The sequence below is a fragment of the Uloborus diversus genome, chromosome 2, assembly GCF_026930045.1.
Source record: "Uloborus diversus isolate 005 chromosome 2, Udiv.v.3.1, whole genome shotgun sequence".
NCBI classification, from domain to species: Eukaryota; Metazoa; Arthropoda; class Arachnida; order Araneae; family Uloboridae; genus Uloborus; species Uloborus diversus.
Genome location: NC_072732.1, coordinates 122,545,569 through 122,569,056, shown reverse-complemented (window position 1 = coordinate 122,569,056; position 23,488 = coordinate 122,545,569). Strand labels below are relative to the sequence as shown.

Here is a 23,488-nt window from a genome sequence, read left to right as displayed (position 1 = left end):
CAAATGAGTTGTGAATGAAAAAAAAAAAAAATGGAGGAGGGAGAGAGGGGGAAAAGAACAGCACAAATCAGTTACAAGAACAATTTAAAACTTGCATCTTCATTTCAGCCGTTGCCTCCGTTTTCTACTATTCTTTTTTTTCCTCCTTTCGCTCTTTCTCTCTCTCTCTCTCTTTCTCCTCTTTTTAATCTCAATAAGTCAATGTTCCCTTAAAATGGCGACTTGGCGCGGTCTAGATATATACTCCACTATTACCGGGGGGTAGGGGGTTCGAGTACTACGAGAGTAAACAGCGGGCCATGGCCCAGCTATCCCCGGTAACCATAGCGACAGCTGTCAAATTAACAATGTTTTCAAAGTATATTGCCACTGAAACAAGCTTTAAGCCTCACTCGCTACGGCCGAGATCGTAAATATGAAATACATTAGCTTCATGCTAACGGCTCTTCATTTCATTTCTCTTCCCCCGCTAGAAAACTGGACGACCACGTGACGGGGAAGAGAAAACAAATGAAAAAAAATAAGATAAAAATAAGAGCAGAAGATAGTCGCCATTTTGTTTGGTCACGGCAACACACACCAAGCCAGCCATTATGTCTTTCACTTTTTAATAAAAGATATCATTATTGTTATTCCTTTATTTTTACTTTATTACTAATATTATTATAAACATTTTTTCCCCTATCCGCTTTTCAATTTTGTCGTGTTCCAACCTGCGGTTGTTAATTTTTGTTTTAAAGAAATTTATGGGATGTCTGCCCGTTATGTGTATTCTGTTCTGGAGGGAGACCGGGGGGTACAAACTTGTTTTAAGTCTCGAAGCATCAACGAATATCGCATGCTCATTTGCATATTATCCTCCACCGTTCGCCCGCTGTGCTTTTCAGGAATAACGGGATAAACGTTATTTAAATTAAGATTTTTATGTAGCTACTGTCGGCGATCTTTTTTAATAAGTCCGTTTTTACAACGAGACTTTTATATGTAGATGGTTTCATGTAGCTAATAATTTTTTTAATCATATTGATTCTAAAGGAAAATTAATGTTTCGAATTTTATGGTTGTTTTCAACAACGCGTTTGATTAAACAAAGCCTTATTAAAATAAAGAAAGAGTTATTTGTATTCTACAAGTGGACGCATATTTTCTTTTTCTTTCTTTCTTTCTTTATTTTTTGCTTCAAGTAATACCTTTGTAAGTCATTTTCCAATTTATCAATGTAGCTCCATAAAAAAGCAAGATAAAAATTTACTGCAGTTGCGATGGCAGTAAACAAACTATAGCGATATCTAATAATTAAGAGGAAAATTAATGACTTACCAAAGAGGAAAGTAATATATGGCATTTTTTAGACAATGTGAAAGAGATACATGCGTTCTACAGAGAGTAATTTAATCAATTATTTTTAGTACAGTAAAACCTGTAAAGTTGACCACCTTTGTAAGTTGACCACCTGTCTATGTTGACCGCTTTTGTCAGGAACGGAATTAGTCCTATGTTATATAATGAAGGGAAACCTCTGTAACTTGACCACCTCTCTATCTTGACCACCTGTCTATCTTGACCACTAATGAACACCAAATTTGGTTTGAAGCATTGTAAAAAACCCTTTGTAAGTTGACCACTTGGTTTATTTTTTAAAATTTTACTTAGCAAATTATTTTATTTTATTATTTTTTTTATAGCTTTCCAAGAACATTTTTGATACTAGACCAGCGTTTTACTAACTAAATGAAACAGTAGCATAACTAAACCTCCTATTGAGTTTAACGACACGGGAAAACTATTAAGAACCCTTTTATTCCCCAAACTTGTTTTTCTTTATGAAAACATGTGTCAATAGAAAAGTACAAAGTATTTTTTTCCAGTTGTAAAATTTTGTGACAACAATGGAATTGTGCTAAAGAGTAAAGTTACTTGCATTGCAATATTTCTGGTGCAAGGGATTAAGAGATACGACATTTTCATTCTCAACTGCTTTTTTGAACTATGAGAGTCCAGCTTGTTGCTCTTTGTGTTATAGTTTCACATAAAATGGCTTCAAAAAGAAAGTTAGTTGAACTTGAGATTGATAAAAAGTATGAAATATTAAAACTAATTGAAAAGGGAGAAAGCTAGAGAAAATCAGCTGACACACATGGAATTTCTAAAACTAGTGTCCAATAAGTGCGCCAAATTCAATAAGGAGTTATTTTGTTGAAAAGTAGATCATCATGGGGTTATAAATGTATATGAGAAAAATTTGCAACTTTTGAGAAGCTATGATTTTTTAGGAACTATTAATATCAAATGAACTTTTCATAAACAATAAGATTTTTTTTTGATCAATTTACTGAAATTTTAAATTTGCATGACACAGTATACGTCATTCTGCAAAAATAATCTCTAAAAATATTTGAATAACATTTTAAATTATAGTTTCAAAGTAATACTAAACAATGAAAGTGAGTTAAACAGAAAGAGTAAGTGTCAATCAATCAAAAAATGAATACATGGTGCAAAAAATGACAAAAAAAAAATCATTACCCCCTCCATAAGTTGACCACCTGTCTAAGTTGACCACCAAAGGACAGCACCGCAAGTGGTCAACTTACACAGGTTTCACTGTATTGCATTTTTCACTTTAAAAAAAACTAGGATCTTCTATTCATTAATTCCAGATTTCGTCAAAAGAAATATTAAGTAATAGCTGTACAATCGGCGGCGACTTTGCAAAGTGAATTTAAAACGAACCGAAATCCTTTTAGATCTCACTAAAGGGAAATATTCACTTGTTCGGTTTTTGCAATATGAGAGGGAAATTGTGGCTTGTCGGTCGCACTGGGCCACGAAATATTGCAGTTCGACAACACAAACCTGAATATCAGTTTAAACACTTCATTTATTATAGATTGCTTTCCTGAGCATACAAAATATTTATATATTTTATTTACATTGATCCTGTTTCATAAAAGCATTTATTTCAGTTTGAATTCTGCGCTTTTATGGCACAAAAGGATTGAGCGGATTCAGCACTGAGGGACTCTGGGAAGACGCTATTTGTGATAATAATAACTGTTATATTTTTGTTATCAAAAAATGCTTAAACGTACGCCCTTTTCTTCTAAGTCCACCAATGGCTTGAAGGTTTTTTTTTTAATTTAATTTGAATAACGTTCCAGACAGAGCTGTCTTGATATTCGAAAATCATCCATAGCTGATTTTTTTCACAGCTTTTAAGAATTTTATTTAAAGTGGTAGTGTAGAGTAGAAAAACACAGCAAAAAGTTTTGCAGTCGACTTGAAACAAAATCTATTATTTTTAAAATTCAAAATCAAACTAGCATTACATTTCAGTTTAATACAGAGCAAAGGACAATAATCTTATATTCTTACAGAAATATGGTTAAAAATATCACTTCATTAAACAAAACCATCTCCAAAGCAACGTCCCCAGTAAGAATTTCCAATGCGTATGATTTCTAATGATACCGATTCTACCCATCATAGTCAGTGATTATAGAATCTGCTTATAGTATGAAATATTTACACAGAATTCTATGATCTATAAACCAGTGGTTCTCAATCTTTTCACTACTGAGAACCACATGGTACCCTTCCGAATCCTAAGTACACCGTATACGGTAGAGAATTTTTTTAACAACAATTATATTAAGTAAAATTAGATGCATTCAAAAGTTTTATTTAATAAATTTTATTACTACTACAAAAATGATAATTTAAGCTTTTCGCGGACCACAAGAAAATTGCTCGTGGACCACTGGTGGTCCGCGTATCACAGATTGGGAATCACTGATCCAAACCATACCAGATCATAAACGTTAATTATGACTTTTCAAGGAGTAAATATGACTATCCGTGCATAAAAGATTTTAACTGACGTAATTTGGTCCCTCGATGCATAATATCTTAAATGTCCAACGCATGTCCAGCGCACATCTTTAAGTCCAATAGATGAAAAGCAAATACTTAATATATTCTTTGGTCATGCGTACTTGATAATCGTGAATTCTTTTCATACACCAAGCGCTATTCATAATTATAAAGTCTCACCCTTTCTTGAATGGTAGGCGAGACAATAAATTACATGTCGAATCTTCATAAGACAGTCGTTGAAATTCGCAGCCGATAATGAATGCGCGTAAGTAAACACTGGGCTTATGCAGCCGAAGAAACACAATCAAGATACTACAAAATTCCAGTAATGCCACAGAACTTTTTGAAGGCGAGTTTAAGTCGTAATTACTTCAATTACGACGCACACGAGGTCCTGCATCTAAATCTTTGCGGCCCGAATTGTTCCATTGTGTGGCGAAATCTTTTGTTGGTTGTCAAACCACTCAATCCGGCAGAATGGAAAATTCTCCAATTTGTGGCAGTGTCCGAAAAGTGCCCTCTAAAATAATCACTTCGCCTTTGCGAAATCTCTAAATCAAGCGGTGGACTTTGTAACCAGTCGATTCCCCCACCGTCATCAGTTTGTATCGCTCTCTCCAAAATTTCCAATTGCCAAGTAGCACTAATAGGCCTCCGAAAGCACACACAAGAGAAACAATCTCTGTTCCAGGGAAAAGGTTCGATTCTCTCTCCTTCGTACTTAATTGTTTAGCATGGGAAGGAGGGACATTTGCGAGACAGTCCACCCCCGGTCCCCTTCTACTTCTGGCACTTGAACAACAAACCAATTCCTCTTCATAAGGCTATGCGACAATGGTCGAGCAAAATTGCGTTTCAAATTACGTCGTGTCCCCTCATATTTTCCGATGGACCCCGGCTCTAAATCCTGTACGAAAATGCGTTTACATTATTAGAAAGGATGGTCCTCACTACCCCCCCCCCCTTCCCACGCCTCGTAACAGTGTCCTTCCCTTCTTGCACCATACAATTCGTTCACTCTTTATTGGAAGCTGGAAAATTGTGTCTTCAAGAATCGAAATTTGTTTTCAATCCGACGGGTTACAATTGTAATGAAAGTGAAACGAGAACACGTCGATGAATTAAGAACTCTGCAGGCGAAAATCGGGGATATTAATTTAACCTTTAATTAAATTGCGTTCCATTAATAAGATCTTTTTTCCCCTGCTGCCATGAATTGAAATTCATAACTAAAATTTTACGATCATTTACTCTGCTCACAATATTAAATTTCAAAACATCTATTCTGTACTTTTGAAAAAACTTTATTTTGAGACAAAAATTTATTAAATACGTAAATATCCACGTTTTCCAGACTTCTCTTTAAAATGCAACATTTTCTCTCTCTCTCTGTCTCTCTCCCACATATAAATGAATTTTGCAAACAAAATAAAATTTACTTCTTGTTTATTATTTCCATACTATTTTAAGAAAATATGTACAGCATCGTTTTTAGACATTAAGACGGCAAGTGACAAACATTACTTTTTTTATAAAAAATTGATTTTAGTTCATGATCAATTATTTGTCCGCTAAACATACAGCTAAGCAAAGTAAAAGAAGAAATTTTGAGGAACTGGAAAATATTTAGGCTCTAATTTTTGTAAATAAGGAAAATGTTCTTGTCTAGATAATATTTTAGAATTTTTTGAGCTATATATGTAAAAAAAAAAAAATAAATAAATAAATAAAGTAAAAATGAATGAAAAGGAAAAAAAAAAAATTTGGACCTAAAGAAAATATTATTGAGTTCTTTATATCTTAAAATAAGTATTAGGTAATTAAAGTAGAAGTTTAGCATTTATACTTTAATTACCTTCGCTCGTATACGAGATATGTACTGTCAGGGGCAGGTAAACGGCACTATCTGCAAAAACGAGTTCTCGAGATATTTGAAAAAAAAAACACGTTTTGGGTTCAATACTAACAACATAAAAATGTTGGTATTATGCATTTCTTGTGTGTGTGTGTGTGTGTTTTTTTTTTTAGAAAACAAACAAGCAAACTTGCACAATAAAGGTTTAAGTACAATAAATGACAAAAATGCAAAAAGAAAAAAAAATTTTTTTGCAGTAACTGCCCTTCACCTTCCTACGGCAGTATGGAGCAGTGTTGCTAGATTGGGGGAAATTTCCCCATTTTGGGGAAATCTGATGCTCTCTGGGGAAATTTTGGGGAAATGGGTTTTGAGGGGGAATTCCTTGGGGAAATTTTTTTTTCTGGGGGAAAACCTGGGCATTTTTTTTTTTTTCTTGTATTTAGATTCACGTCTTGACATCTGGTAGTTACATTGTTTGTATCAAACAGCGTTGGTTTAGCTTTGCTCAACTTCATGGAATTCGCATTTCGCATAAGTGGAATTTTATGCTATGGAATTCGCATTAATAGTTAAAATATTCGATTATTTCTTATCTCTCGATCAGGCGCTTGTATTTATGACTAGTGGCACCTGCACGACTTTGCCCGTAGTAGAAAATTAAAAGGTATTTTGGTTTCCCTGTACATTTACAAATAATGCACGATGAATTTTTCGCCAATTGGCTTGCCCTCGTTACGGTTCCACATTATGATAACTTGGTAAGTTAGTCCTCCATCTTATGATAATTTTTCTCGGGAAAATGTTCTTAAAATTGGAGTAGAAAAAGAACAAAGTCGAATTTTCAAAAAAACGCTTAAAGGTGCACACCCCCAAGCTACAAACTAATTCTTTGCCAAATTTCATGAAAATCGGTCGAACGGTCTAGGTGCTATGCGCATCACAGAGATCTTGACAGAGAGAGAGAGAGAGAGAGAGAGAGATATCCGGAAAGAGAGACTTTCAGCTTTTTAAAAAAAAAAAAAAAAAAAAAAAAGATAAAGACAAAGACAAAAAAAAAAAAAAAAAAAAAAAAGCGAAAATGGGAAGAAAAAAAAAATTGGGGAATTTTATAAGAAAATTTGGCTATTTGGGGAATTTTTTTTTTTTTTCAAGAGACAAAAATATCAGAGGAAGTCGATTCATTTTATAAAAATCTTAATGGAAAAATAATTTTTGAATTTGGGGAATTTTGATAGAAAACATCGCTTTTTGGGGAAAAATTGGAAGGGAAATGGGGAAATCTGGATTTGACCATCTGGCAACACTGGTATGGAAGACCAACAGTCAAATTTAAGGTGTTATAAAAACATGGAATAAAACATTTTTCACTTTTCAAACAATTTAAGAGCTTTTCAATTTAACAGCAGTAACTGAAAAACTTTTGTTTTAAATCTCGGGTTCCATTTTAGTTTGTAAATAGGAATTTTAGAAAATCTTACTTCTGCAGGGACGTGTGCATGAACAGTTACAAGTCCTTAAAATTTAGAGCGTTTATCTGAGGGAGATATCTGAAAAGAAACAATTATCGTATTTCCGAACACAGAACTTCATGTTTAAACAGCATAAAACAATTATCAAGTAATAATAATAATAATAATTAAAGAACTAAAACAAAGAAAATTAAAAATCTTTAAAAAAAAGTACGCACATTAATATTTTATATAAAATGTAGTAAAGCACTTCAAAAAAACTTTAAAGCCTTCCTTTCATAGTAACTTACACTGTGACGCTTTTTTTTTTTTTTAAATTCTTTTTTGCCAAAGTATCACCATTTTCTTTGCTTTTCTTTTAATGTCAAATGTCACTAAAAAACATCTTTATTTTTTTCTTTCTGTATCAAATCAGGACATCATAATTTATAGCTATTGTTTTTTTTCCCCTTTTTTTGTCTACTTATTACTTAACACGATGCAAATAAACATGATGTTAGAAAACCATTTTTACCTTAAACTAATGTTTACTATATTAAATGATCGATATTTTATTACTGAATGAATATCATATTCAAAGCTAGCTGTGCCGGCAGACCTTGTCCTGCCACATAAACTTTTTCTATGATTCAAAAACTCTGTTGGATAATTTACAGCTTCGTCGAAATCGTAAACAGTATCGATCGATTTGTATGATACCAAGTCGCCAGGTCGTATCTCGAAGTTTATAAATCGTCAACCTCCACATTTTTGCTGCCAAATATGGCTCTTTCTGCCAGCCACGCATGATGCATGTGTGCGTACATCGCGGACAATGAGAGCATTTTCTCGAATCAACGATGGTGCTGAAATAGTGAGCAATTTCATGCATTCCAAATTTTCATAGACAGCAAATTTTCATTCGTCGATATCTGACTATGGGTCAGAGAATTTGACAGCAAATGGATCTCGTAGCATTGGACGTACATGTTTTAGCTGAACACACGATTCACTTTTCAACATTACGATACAGTTGCGAGGATTTCAAATAAACTCATCAGCGACTTTTGAATGTAGAATACGAAAATTTTAGCCTGAAATCACTTGAAGAGAGTAACAGAGTGCCCCGTTACCTTTTGATGTATACTGCGTCTGGGTTGTTTTGAATATTCAGTGGTAGCTTAAATGCTGAATGAGCTACTCTGCATCTATCCAGTAAAGTTACTGCAATGCCAAATGATGCAACGGATAATGCGATTTCATTATTAGATCATATTTCGGCAAAAATTGGCAAAATGAGAAATGTTTTGCTAGTTTAACATGTGAATCCTCCCCTCCCCCGAAAAAAAATTCACCTTGACCCGCCGAAACTGCCAGATGGATAATCGGAATGTCAGTAACCACATTTTTTTTCTTCCTCTTTTTTTTTTTGACACTTTTTTTCTTTTAAAATTGGGAATAAAAAAATACCTATAACACCAAAGATTCACCCTTCCATTCTTTAATCGCGAATTCCCCAATTAATAAAATATCCCTGCAAAAGAATCAAAGAGCGAAATTGAAAATCATTGCAAAAGCCTTGCTTAAATTATTCAAACATTTTATTTGTTAACAAATAGCAGATGGCAACAAATAAAAATTTTAAATCTTAGATAGTTTTTCGATGTTTTGCGAACCGTCGCATCATTTTGACATTTGATAGCCAAAAACATTCTAGATAGAGACACACTAATTACCTCTCGGTATGATATATATACATTACGACCTATTCTTATGCCTGCCAAATGCACATTAAAAAAATCATAAAAATTAGTCGAACCGTTCCGGAGGGGTTTAAACACAAACACCGTGACATGACAGTTTTATGTACTAGACTTTTTGCCTTTTTTTTTTGTATTTCTTTTATTTGGTGTCTAAAATAGCTATATTCCCAAAATTTACCCCCTCCCCCTTTCCATTTTTTAATCGCAAATCTCTCAATTATAAAAATATTTCCGCAAAAGAATCAGAGAGCGAAACTGAAAACCATTGCAAAAAGCCTTGCTAAAATTAGTTTCAAGCATTTTATTTATTACAAAAAGAAAATGGGAAAAAATAAAATTTTAAATCATAGAGAGTTTCTGAAGCGCCATCTAGTAGGGCCATGTGTTGATATTTCGCCGGAGCGTCGCGAAAAAAATTCTCAAAAGGGACTTCCTAATTACCTAGCGATATGAAATATACTTTATGCCTTATTCTCATACCTAACAAATACACATAAAAAATTTCACGAAAATCGGTCAAGCCGTTTCGGAGGAGTTCAATAACTAACACCGTGACAAGAGATTTTTTATATATTAGATAGTAAACTCACCTATGTGTTCATAAAATAATTTCTAAAAATAAAACTTTATAAAAACCACATTAAAGCGAAGTAATTCGTCCAAAATTTTGTTTGAAAATCTAAAGACCTTATATACACAATGCATATTCTTTTAACCTCACACATAGTCGTCAATTAGTGAAATATTTTATGTTGCAACAATACTGATTTCTAAAGAAGGGCGTACCATAACCTTTTCTTTTTCGACATCCTTTTTCATATAAGGGTTATTTATTTAGCTCACAATTTTGTGATAAACGTATTAGATTTAGCTAAGACTAAATAATTGAATAAGTGCTAGGATTGAAAATGCGTACTTATCAAAAGAGTGCGAGACAAAAGTTTAAAAAGATGAATACAGACAAAAGTTAGTTTTTAAAAAGCAGTCCTCTCTTACAAGAACATAATATACTTTTCTACAGTAGGTACGTCACTTCAACCCAAGCGATGTTTTCAGTTAATTTATTGCCATCGTGTTTGGTCAACCTGCATAGAAACTACTTGTTTGGCCATACCATACGTTATTTTTATCTTTTGAATCAACTTTTAAACAAAATAAGTCACTTAACAAGACCTAAAGTTACACTGAAATGAAAAATAATCCGCCAATCAATTAAATAAAGCCATTTAAAGTTAACATCATCTGTCAAACTATAAGACGAAAACAAGGGGAAAAACAAGCCCGTTTCATAAATTGAAAAGTACATTTAAATAATCCCGTCACGTTTAAATAAAACAGCATTAAAATCGTCATTAAAATATTTAAAAAATCCGTCGGAAAAAGTATCAAGTCATTAGAACAATAAAAGTTACGATATACTTGTAGGTATCGTCAATCGCTTAGAATAAATTTGTTTTAACTTCGACCAAACATGGTGGCGACAGATGAGATAAAAACGAGCTGATGTGTGCATCACATGAAGTTTACTCTCTAACATCACCAACAATGTCCAAATTGAAACCAGATTTGAAAAAAAAAAAAAAAAAACCGCGAAATTTGTCGTCAAATTGGCGACGAAACTTGGCGACCAAAAGACTGGCGATATATCGCCAAGTGTCCGCCAAATTATAACACCACTTGAGTTTACATCGAAATTAACAATGATTTCCCCCCAAAAAGGGGCGTACTACTACATCTACGTACCAAATCTCAATTTTCTAGGACATACCGTTCTTGAGTTATGCGACATACATACGCACATACGCATATCCGCACATACATACATACATACATACGTACATACGGACGTCATGAGAAAAGTCGTTGTAATTAACTCGGGGAATGTCACATTGGATATTTCGTGTGTTTATATGTTCTTAGGCTATCCGCGTGTGGTCGGGTTGAAAAAAAAAAATACTTAACATTAATTCGGGAGTGAGCAAAATGTAAATTAAGGCCGAATTTTGAGTGAAAATTTTTTCGCGAATACAATACTTCCTTTTTTGGGAAATGAAGTAAAAATAATGGCGGGAATGAAAATGCAGCATTTAAAGCTTTAATTAAATAATAATCGCCAAGCAAAATTATTGAGTCCTAGTAAAGTATTCAAAGTTAAATTCAAATGCACAATTAGCAAAAGAGAAACAAACATGGTGGTGACGTAAAGTTAGCATTCTATTTCTACTATAGGGAAGATGTAGTTAAATTGTTAAACCAAGGAAGGTTGTAATGTACTTGTAACGAAAAAGTACCGAACATAATAATTTCATACACTTCATGAAATTTAAAATTGAACACTTACTCATAATTCAACCGAGACCGAAAAATATAACGCAAAACATTTTATTAAATAAACTGGAAAATATAATATTTGGCTGAAGTTCGAAAATATTTAAATACTTTGTTGTAATACTCGAACAAAGAACGTCGAACTACAAACATTCTTAATCTGACGCAAAATACAGAACAAGAATTTAATAACTGATTAATTTAATGATGTACGTAGAACTGCAATCAGTTTCAGAGTATTTGATTTAACTCAATTTGTCACATAAAGTTGCCAAAACACACAACTTTTTTTATCCCTAAGACAATTTTCAGTTAGTAAAATGAAATTATTGCCACATTTTGAGCCTTTTCACTTTAGTGAAGCAGTAATTTGTTTGCCATTTTGCAAACAGTAAGTTTTAGAACATTCTTTACACAATTAGCAAGAATCGTCTGGCAAACTATAATGCCAGAAAAGAAATCCTTATGAATTCTTTAACAAGCAGGCATAAATATTTTCTGTATTAATTGAGAAGGCGTTGAAATCCGAAAGCCTTGCAAAAATTTATTTAGGTTTCAAATTCCAAGATCTTACTTGGAAGGCACACACGATTGGAAAGCTTCAAATTCCACCACCTCAATAGGACAAATAAGTTTTGCATCGGTAAGAACATATGATGAATGAAAATTAAAATGCTTGATTGAGTTTGAAAAGAAATCTAGTTACTATACTGAGCTGTACAAGTTGTTGAAGGAAAATAGCTTTGAAATTAAGATGCATTCAAAGTGGAAGAAATTCCATTTATTGTTGACTGAATGTCTTCACTTCATATCTCTAAGCGTCACACTACACAAATAAAGAACTATGAAATAACTCATTGAATATTTCTAATAATATTTAACCGCAAAAATCTATGTAAGAGATGAACTTTATGTGGTATATTTAATAATCACACGAACTATTTTTTCTTGAGCAGGGAAATAAACATATACTTGTTTAAAAAAAATCTAACGAAAAAGATATTTAAAAAAATGCAATATTTTCACATAAAATAATTTGTGCTAACATATTTTACTTTAAGTTGGAGATTTAAAAATGTTTCTAATATTGCAAATTTTACAGGAAGTAAATTTAGATATACTTGAAAATCTAAAAATTTATTAACAGTTTAAAGGAAGAATTAACTTTGTCTTTTTCGCTTCATTCATTATAATATCACCACTTCAAAATAAATAAATAAATATCACTGCCGTTTCTTTTCTAAGTGGTACACATTTTGTCAATTTTCTAAAAAGTAGCTACTACTAGCAATCTCCCAATCTCAGATGTTCTATCTTAACAACTGCAGGAAATATCTCATTAAATTAAAAAAAATTAAGCTGTTTCTTAAGATATGAAAAAAAAGGTTAAAAAACAAAACTTTTCTCACTGAAATATTATGTTTTTTAAGTAAGGAATAAGTTTCCCTTTTGTGCATAAAAATCTAGCCATAAGAGCACGTGCATGCAATTTTTATTGCTATTTCTCCCATAAGAGGAAAAACGGGTTCGTTTTTAAAGTGAAATTTTTCACGATCTTGAACTCGATATTAAACTTTTCACAAAAATATTCCTGATAAAAGTAATTGTAATTTAGATTCGCATGTTATCCTCGCACATCGAAAACAGTACAAAACACAAATAAATGAAAATTGAAAACTTGTGGGTGAAATGAGGAGCCTCCACTTCCCAACTCGATACTTTTGCACTAAGAAACTCGAAGTTTTCCACTCTTTGGACGTTACTTACGTAAAATAATAAAAAAAGAAAAGTTTACTGATTAAAGGTACACTGCCATGGAAGAAAGATGCATTAGTTTTTTTTTTTTGAGCAATCACGATTGCTTATTGTTCTCACTTGACCGTCCTTGGCGTTTGGTTCCTTTTTCAGCTTGAACCAGGGGCCTCTGCAGCACCACCGCCCACCGGCCTCTGGTCCTGAGCACTGTCCCGCGGAATCCGCTGCTCCTGGTCGGTGGTGTCCATATCCTACACACATGCACGCTCATACACATGCACTCACACACATACAAACTCACACACACGCCTACGTGCATACACATGCACGCACGCGCGCTTACACACACCACTACACACACGTAACCGCCTACGAGGAGGGGCAAGTTTGAAGGGACAGGAGCCGTTTCTAGAAACAATAACTCCAATGAGTAGGGTCGTGTAGCAACTTGTGATTGCGAAAAACATGATTTTAACTCAAAACTTCAGGATTCAAATTAATATTTTAATTTTTTTTTTTTTTGCCTCTGATAAACAAGTTAAAGTACACAGTGCTGGTTTTGGTTTTAAACAGAGAATAATGGTTAGTTATCTTGTATTGCAACTTTTAGTGAAAAATGAAACCAACTTCTCGTAATTCAACTTTCTCGACAAAATCGTAAATGAGTAACTTGCTATTCATGCTTATTTTTTATTATCATGGTTTGCCTTTGTGGATCACTATTTATTAATCTTCATCTCAAAAGTATCTTTCGCGCATAATTTATATTCATTTTGACTTATACTAGTAGGTATTAAAACACACGTATGCATATAATCTATCAGTATTTCTGATATGCATTGATAATGAACTTGTCTGCGTACCATTTAAATGCTTTCACACAACTCATACACATAACACCATTATCTACGTGTGCCACTATTACTTTACGTTTTTACTATTTGGTCAAGAACTGGAAAGGGAGTTTGCAAAAATTGCTTTTTCTTTGACTTTTTTTGTCCGCATTTCATTATTGTTTAGAAGAATCAATAACATGCTAAATAACTCCTTCGCAAACCGCCCAAAAATATTCTTAATTTTCAGAAATAATGAAAGAAGAATGTGATCTACATTAAACAATTATGCCCAATTCATTTTCCAAAACAACAAACCAACGAAGTTCAAAAAAGAAAAAAAAACCTCCTAATTTTCATTCATTTTCGAACCTCTTTTCATTATTTACAACGGCGTTCTAAACATTAAATACGGCATCTTCTTGACAGCTCGGCGTTCAGGGCGTGGCCGTTTTTGAAGGCACTTCTTTAAATACTTAATGAAAATAAAGCAGCGCCCCTTTACCCAGCAAAAGCTTTTTAAGACGGGGTTAAACCCCATGCCGCGGTTATCTAGAGAAGGACACACATTTTCTGTTGAATAAAAAGACAACGAAAAAGTGCATCTGCTTCGCTTTTAGTTTCAATTAAAGTGAGTGTGTTTCTGGGACTGAGTGTTTAGTGGTGTGGGCGTTCTGTGATGAAGGGGTACAACAGGGTGTAGCCCGGGTAAAAATGGAAGAGAATCATCTTTCCTCAGTTATCTCCGTTTGTAAAATATTAAATGGTGTTTTGTCGGGGGTGGTGGGAATTAAAAGAGATCGCACGCTCGTTTGGAGGCGAGGAATGGCCGATATTGTTGTCTGAATTTGTTAGTAGGCATGATTATAATTTCGCAAAAGATGAAGGAAATGCAAACTTCGTCAATGACACCTCGGGGAGATCCGACGAGTAGTAATAAGTGCATTGTTTCTTACACTACTTTGCTTAATTGCAAATAAGTTATTAAATATTCAAAAATCATCATGCTCTTCAAATGTATTGCTCAACAAATAGCGACTTTTCTCAAAAAAGCAAACTCGAGCGCAAAGAGTTCAAATATTCTTTTAACATTGAAGATTTTTCCAAATCGATGCATGCTGATAACCAGGATCTGCTTGCAATACCCGGATTTGATATTTTTGAAACCATGTTAATAACAGGTTGTCACAGGTACAGGTTTTGTTTCTTACACTAATTTACTTAGTTGCAAATAAGTTATTAAATACATAAAAAGTAGTCGAAAACTTTGTACTGCATAGTGAATAAAATATGACAACGTGTATAAAGTACAAAATGAGAATGAAAAAAGGTTAAAAAAACCCAGCAAACAGCTGTTTCGGCACTCTAAATAATGTTCGGCTCAACGAATAGCGACTTTTCTCAAAAAAGCAAACTCGAGCGCAAAGAGTTCAAATATTCTTTAACATTGAAGATTTTTTCAAAACGATGCATATTGATAACCAGGATCCGCTTGCAGATCCCGGTTTTGATATTTTTGACATGCATCTTCACTTAAATGACTCTGGGCTTAGTTGGAAAGCCACAGCGACATGTTCCCCTTATAAGAAAGAGCCTTGTTGGTCTTGTTCTCTTTTGCCTAGTTAAACCTTTGCAGCTCTTCACAACAGCTTCTGAACAACCGCTGCTGCTCCTCACGTGATACTCCCGTTTTCGCGTCAACAATGTCCTTTTTATAGGATTTTTTTTTAAGGAGCTCCTTTTTTTATTTGTTTATATTTTTAATTTTGCTACTGAACGCTAAGAATTTCGTAAAAGGTCAGGCTTTGCTATCGCGATTTTCTGTAAAAGGTCCATTTTTGCAATCATATGGATAGGGCTTGACTAACGCACGTTCCTGCAGGTTCGTGGACCTGGGCGCCACAATTTTACGGGAACCAAAACAGGGTAACGTGCTTTCCTGATTCCCTTATTTGAAAAGTACAACTTTAAATGAGCGAATTTTCTTGTGAGAGGGCACCAAATTTTACCGGGACCTGTGGACCGCTATGGCTTGATCGGGCCCTGTTTGTGGAGTCCGTTTTTACAATCATGATTTTTGAAAAAAGTGCACAGAAAAAAGCACATTCTGCGAGGAGTGATATTTCCAAAATATTTCTTGCTCTGCGGTCCTTTCGTTTATCCTCCGTCTGCACGACACTGAGCTGTGCAAAAATAGGAATGTTTCACCGTATGATTAAAATTTCTCACAAAAGTGACCCTAAGATACTTTTAATTATCCCTTTTTTTTTGACTTGATGGTTTTAAAACATTTTACATTTAAAATAACAAAACAGGAAACTTTTTCCCTTACAAATTTACGATTTTAAAGAATATTTTTCGAAATTATTATTAACACTCCTCTTTCAAATTGTGCTCTATTGATAGCGTATAACATTTTATCCTTATTAAACCCTATTGGATTAAACTCAGAAATATTCATCGAAGCTTTTTCTACCCTTTTCAACTCGACACATTCTACAAATATACATATCTCTTAAAAATATTTTAGAGACGTTTAAAAATGTGACTAAACATTCCTCTCTAAACATAGAAAATGAATCCTAATATTTCACTTTTTATTGCAGATAATAATAATCATGCTATAAACAATTTTTAAACTGCGGCAGCACTTCAAACAGGATTTAATTCGTAATTTGAAAAAAAATTCCACTTTCGTGCGATTATTTTTCTTATAACACAATTGTTAAAACTTTCGAAAAAATGATATTAATTTTTTGAAGTGTATCAGCCCATAAAGCTCTTGTTTCATTAAACACAACAATGACAAACATTGAGAAGCAACATTACGTACATTTTAAACGCAACATTTTCATTTAAAATAACTTGGCGCGTAATTGCTCACGTATCCGTTGGTCGTAACCCAGCCTGCCCCCCAAAACAATCGGCGAGAAAAGTCCGATTAATATGTCATCAAAATTCTCTGCAAACGGAGCCCCCAGAAAGTGTCGCTCCTCTTCCAATAATCAGAAAAACTTTCGAATAAACAGTAATTTCGGGCATTTCTCGAGCCTGCGGAAAACGTAAACAATTACCCGGAACAATTTACGGGCGGCTAAAATCAGCTCGCAATCGCAACTGTCGGCGCTATTAGAGATTAAAACTCAGAGGAAATGCTCGACTAACCCTCACTCAAATACAAGATGTCCGGCAAGAGCCCCCGCACCAACACACTCACAGAGAACAACGCTTTTAAATCACATAATAAATGGCAGTTGAAGTCATGGAGGAAAAGGCTTTCACATTTCCCGCGAATCCATCTCGCAGCGAATAACCCATAAACAAATAGATTACATACAACTCGCTTTTAAACATTCTAATTTATCGAGATGACGGGATGCGGGAATATGCATAAATGGCTTTTCGAATAATTTTTGATCGCCCCCGCGCGTTCGAATCCTTAATCGGACTTTGGTGGTAACGTGCTCGTCTGGGGGGTGCGTCAGTGATCTCGTCTCTCCGCAAATGCCTTTGTCATTACCAACAAGTTGTTGCGTGCTCATGATATGTGTGTGGCAGGTAGACAGGGTTCTGTTTGAGCCCTAATTAAAAGAACGTGAACCTTAAACAAAACAAAATGAGGGATATTTACGCCAACGTTGCAACCAAACCTACTAGAAAAGTTTAGGATACAAAACGATACTCTTTTCGTTCAACATAGAACATTACAATTCTGGTGTTCAACGGTTGTAGAATTTCGAATAAATGTTAGGATCAACTAGGTTATGCCAACTCATTGCGAAAACATGAAACATCTTTCAGAGTTAAACTGTCAAAACAATGCTTCTATTACTTTTAGACTTTGCTGCAGTTACATTGCGGGATGGGTGCTATGGCTATTACGTCCCTACATTACATTACACACAAGAATAGAACGTAAGCAGGAATGCCGCAATGGGAGGTCACCGGGACCTCCCAAAACTTTCCTTATTTCTCAAATTTTGTCTGATAATTCGGCAAAATTATCACCATTCGTCTAAATTTGGAGTTTTATTCTGCAAATTGAGAATTTCCGCTCCCCCAAAAATTTCAGTTTGGGGCATCCCTGAACGTAATGGAGAGAAAATACACTGAAAAATGAAGTTTTCAAAAATAAGTACATTCACGCTTTCAAATTTTCTTGAAACCTTGCGTTTCAAATATGAGTTCTTATGTTTCCAGATAGTGTGCTGAAATATTTCATACTCAAAATTTAGTAAATAACTCGGTTAATACTAAATTTTAAAATCATTACATACTAAAAAATGAGCACAAATATCTCAAAAAAGAGCACATACTGTTTCATTTCTGAGTAAGTGCAAGGTTTTAAAAATGAGTATATCGACTCGGCGATACGCTCAAATTTGGGTACTTTTTCGTTTTTTTTGTTTTTTTTTTTGAAATTGTTGTTTTTAGAATATACTTCACTTTCAACGGAGGGAATATGGGAAAACTCTTACAGGCGTGTGTTTCCCACATCCGCGTTAACTTTTGGAGAAAAGCATTAAAGTTCTCATCATTAAACTCTAAGAAGGTGGTTCCGCTATATGTTACTATCCTTCTCTCATCTCGTCTCTCAGAGCATAACATAGCATAGAAACGTATCCGAATGGTTCTAAATCTGAGCTGAGTGTTTATGGGGTGTTATACTTAAGGTGACTCTCTTTTTTTTTTTCTCTCTCCCAAAAGTAGACAAAAAAATTTAGGCAGCTGCACGTGTATTTAAAAAAAAAAAAAAAAAAAAAAAAAACAAAACACTCAAATACATTTTTAAACAGTTTCAGTTATCACAGAAATGAACATTCTTAAAAGAAAAGAACTGAACCGTTTATTTCAAAAACAGTCAAGCGACAAAATAGCAAATTTTAGAAACACATCTATATTGCCTTTATTAAATTATTCAATGATTACAACATTGTTTATGGAAAGAAATATACCTAAATATGTATTCCTTTTAGTTTAAAACATTGTAACCCGTATAGAAAAACTTTAATACGAAGGTAAAATGCTTTTTCAAAATTTTATAGTTTGTTGGTTGACTGGTTTTTGAAATAAACGGTTCAATTTTGATGCAGAATGATATTGTTTAAAGCAGAAATTTGCTTGAGTTTATTTGGTACTGATTTGAAATAAGAATAAAATTTTAGGTATGATTTCGTACAATTTGCTTTTAGCATTAACTTTAAGAAGGGCGATTTGCTTTTTCATTTCTTCACTAGCTCAAGGAACAATGTTGCGGAACTATTCATTTCTAAGCAACAATCCTTTTCCTGCCGGTTAGGGCCGGGCAAACATAAAATATATAGCAAATACGCGAAACTTCGCAGGATTAAAATTACTGTTATGAAGATGCTCAAACAATTCCATCCCACGACTTTCGGTTGAAACATTCTCAGTATTCCATCTTTAAACTTCAGGAAACGGGACATTTCAGCGTAGCTATGTGTGGGGACAACCGGACTGTCCCATTCTAAGCAGGATTCATAAAAACGTATCAAACACTGCAAACTTACACACATACAAGTGCACAAAATTCACTTCAGCGCTATCTTTACGAGGGTCAATAAATATGCACATTATGCCGTTTGGCGAATTATACGACCGTACGCGCATCTTCAGTAGCTGACTGTCAGAAAACGTGACCCGCTTTCCGCATGAGGACAGGTAGGCGTCGTAATGGACTGTAGATTTAATGAACTCATCTAGTTAAACGGTTTTTGTCTATATTTACACCGGCAGACAGATATGCACCGCTTAATATTCAAATTAGAGGAGAATCCGCGCAGCTTTTATGACGAAGCAAAAGAAGCGAGCTCTGCAGTGGATCAATCTCTCGGCGACAGGAAATGTTGCTAAAAATCATTGTTTCCCAAACTTTTTTCAGGTCATCACGACCATGGAGGTCTTGCGTGCTTGAATAATTCCTTCCTATGAGTCTTTTTTTTTATATAATAAAGCTTTTGAGTTAATTTCTCAAACCTCCTTTTTTATGCTTCAGACTCTTGACGCAAAGTATCATAATAATTGAATCTCTCATTCAAATACAGTTTCAAAATAAATAAATAAATAAAAAATAATCTCTTTATAGTAAATAAAAGTAAGGTTTCAAAGAAATTCTGGAAGGAAGTCTGTGGCAGGCCTGCGTCCAAGAGACCCCATAGCACTTACAGCCTTGAAATTTTGTACAAAATTACTTCGAGCCCCGGGGTCGTGCACCTGGGGTTTTATTTTTTAAAATTCGAATTATTTATTTTTTTTGAAACAATTTTTTAAGCTTAAATTTCGAGTAAATTGCTATTATTGCCTATTAAAGAAGTGAAAAATTATTTGCACATATTAATATTATGCTAGCTGCGTCGCCCGGCTTTGCACGGTCTAACTCGAAAATAAAAGTTATGTCAAGTGACGCATGTTCAACAATCAGGCATGAACAAAAAAAAAAAAAAAATTAAAAAAATCAGTAAAATTTTGAGGCAGATTGCGGAAAATAACCAGAAAGGAAACATTTCAAATCCCCTGATAGCAGGAAATGCCTCAAAACAAAAGCCAAATTTAATTTCTTCATATTCGAGAAAAAAATGGCAACAGATATCTTTTCAATGATTTTCTTCACGCTACAAATTTTAATAAAAGCATTGTTACGGAAAGTTGAGTTGAAGCCCTGAATAATAATTTGAATGGAGGAAATCCTTCGAAAAATAGGGATTTTATGTCGAAATGTAAGTGTCATAATTAATAGTTTTTAATTGATATCTCCGCTAATTATTATCGGAGGATTATGTTAAATAGCCAAACATGAAGATTGGAAAATTACGAATCCATCGATACCTGGTTCGATGGTCAGTTTACTGGCGTTCGGGAGAAGTAACGCGGACATAGATAGGTACATACGCTCAGTTTTTAATTATAAAAGATACCGTTGGAAAGGGTAGAATTTTCCGCCTTCTACGCAATTTGTTTCAATGCTCGAACTTAAATACGGTGGGAGTTGTTTGCGTTTTTATTTCAAACTTTTTTAGGCTTAGCAAAAGTTTAGGCACTACTTTCTTCATTACATCTATCAGTAAAAAGTGAAGGAATTGTCCCACAGTTTTCTTTTTGACAACACTGGAAAGAGCGGCATTTTTTACTCCAGATGTAACTCGACCTCTGGTCGAAAAACTTCTATCTCCAAAGGAACAGAAGTAACTAGCCGTTAAAAATCGAAGTTCGAATAATCTCATCTCCATTAAAATTATTGATGTTTTATTTGGCGTTGCCATAGTTACGTCTTTTCGATTCGCAAGTTTTTTCTTTCTTATTCACAAACTTTAAGGGTTTCGATTTTAACGGAAAATCTTAGGCTCAACTCAATTTAAGCCTTGAGCTAAAGAGCAAAATGTATTACTAGAGACCACGAATATGAAAGTGACTTTTCAAACGTACAAAACTGCAGTTTTGCAATGCTCAGTAGCCTTTACGGCTCTGCAAGATGGTACAAATTATTTTGTAACTCGGGGAAGGGGTGCTTTTTGATCCAGAGGGAGCTCATAATGCGTTTTTAATCTGTTTCTTTTTAATTGACGATTTAAATCTTTGTGAATCAAATAAGATTGCGAAGCAATCTTCGAGGGTTGGTGAGCGTTAACGAGCAGGGGGCAGAGCCCACTAGTAATAATAATAAAAAAAAGTAACTAACCTAAAATATTCGAAAACCATACTTCTTATAATTCAAAAGACTACTAAAAAACCTTCCTCTTTTAACAAGAAACTCGCTCCTACTTCAGGTAAACAATTTTTTCTCCTTACGAATTAGTAGCTAATATAGGTAAGCTGAATAATGGGAATAACAGAGTTGAATTTTTATTAATTTATTTATTTCTTGACAGTCGAGACTTCCAAACAGAGCTGCGAAGTCGAAGAAAAAAAATCGACTCAGACTCTATCTCTTGGAACTTGAAACTCAGTCCGAAACCCTAAATTTCAACCATTGACACTTCAAACTGAGTCCAACACTCCAAAATCTCATCATCAACATTTCAAACTGAGTCCAAAACTTTGAAAATTCAACCATCGGCACTCCAAATTGAGTCCGACACAGCAAAATCCAACCATCGACACTCCAAGCTAAGTCCGACATCCCAAAATCCAACCATTGATACTCCAAATTGAGTCTTTCACCCGATCCCGACTACTCAACTCCGACTCCGACAATTTTTAAATCTCCGACTCCTTTACCCTAAAATCAGTCCGAATTTTTTTACTGCTTTTCTTTTCGGCAATATCTTTCGGAATTGATATTTGTACATTGTTATTTTATTACAAAACTTGAAACTCTTAGGTACGGTAATTATGTACGATTACTCTTTAAATTAGCTTCACGTAACTATAACTTTGGCAATATTATGATTCACTAGTGTTTTTTTTTATTTTTTAGTATGAATAAAAATCGGAAAATAAAGACTGAAATTTAAGCAAAATAATTATTTTTAGAAACAAGGAGTCCTGTCTACAATCCTTGATTGTGATAATTTTAATTTGTCAAAAACGAATACAAGTAAATTTATTAATTTATTATTTTCTTGAAAAAGAAATATTTAATGGTTATTCAAAAGTGACTCAAACCAACTGTCAAAAATCTCAGCGAACAAAAATAAATAACCCTGCTTGTTCTGCTGAAGGGGCAGACAGCGATCGAAATAAGAAACATCTACTAATTTTCTTCACTTCAGTTTTAAGAGAATCCCTTTTTTTCCAGTACTCAAAGGATTGCTGCAGGAGAAAGAGACTTAATTTCCTCGCATTTCAACGAAGTTACCCATCCTTTATCATTCCTATTCAATGAAAGGGAAGGGAAAAAACCCTGCAGCTCCGCCGGCAGCACGTTAGCATTCGTCTCTTGCTTTGATGAAGTACCTAATTGGCGAACTACACAGACCCTTTGAGAAGGATGCGGACATTAAAACCCACTCAAATAAAATAAATAAAACCTCTCCCCCTCCCCTTCAAAAGAAAAGTTGTGAAAATGTTTTCCCATTACCGCCACTTTTCGGGGATGTTGCATAATTCAGGTGGCAAACTCTTACGAACGAGTTAATGGTCGACAGATTTCAATAACTGAATTTAACTTTTCTTGCGTCCTTAATCATTTTAAGCAATGAGCCTAAAACGCAGACGCTTTTATATTTATTCGCACCTCCAACAGCAGGCCACCCTTTCAATTCGGTTAATTAGTGGGGGAGGGGGGCGGAAGAATTATTTAGTTTCGTTTCCTTCCAAAAAGAAGCTGGTGCCGCCTCTTTTGATAATTATAACGCGAATAAAAAAACGATTAAATTATACTGGGCTTGATCATTAACGGGCGAATACAACAAGAACGCTTTCTCTTTAAATGGGTGTAATGTAGTTTGGGGACTTATCAGATTTTGTGCCGGATAACGAAATAAGCGACGGGGGGACTTGACTACTTCGCTCTTCCCCTGATCAAAGAGTAGAGAAACTGTCCGGTCGAAGTTTTTAACGCGCATGTTTTGATTCGATAACACGAGATTTACACATTGAAGTCACGTATCTGCATGTTGCGGACGATTAGAGAGGATTCATTAACATATAACGGAGCGCTCTGATAGA

General features: G+C 34.3%; 2 protein-coding genes across 8 annotated transcripts in view; one reads left to right on the top strand and one right to left on the bottom strand.

The window, feature by feature from the left end:
- Nucleotides 1-23,488, top strand: part of LOC129216019 (uncharacterized) — a 236,245-nt gene that overhangs the window by 72,456 nt on the left and 140,301 nt on the right. The window lies entirely within an intron of this gene.
- Nucleotides 1-23,488, bottom strand: part of LOC129216020 (caspase activity and apoptosis inhibitor 1-like) — a 486,970-nt gene that overhangs the window by 375,835 nt on the left and 87,647 nt on the right. For 4 of the 7 annotated variants that reach the window (XM_054850158.1, XM_054850159.1, XM_054850161.1 and 1 more), the window contains one exon: nucleotides 7,213-7,281. The exons of the other annotated variants lie outside the window; for them this stretch is intronic. The gene's annotated coding sequence lies outside the window, so the exon portion shown is untranslated. The remainder of the gene's footprint in view (nucleotides 1-7,212; nucleotides 7,282-23,488) is intronic. 7 annotated transcript variants of the gene reach the window in all.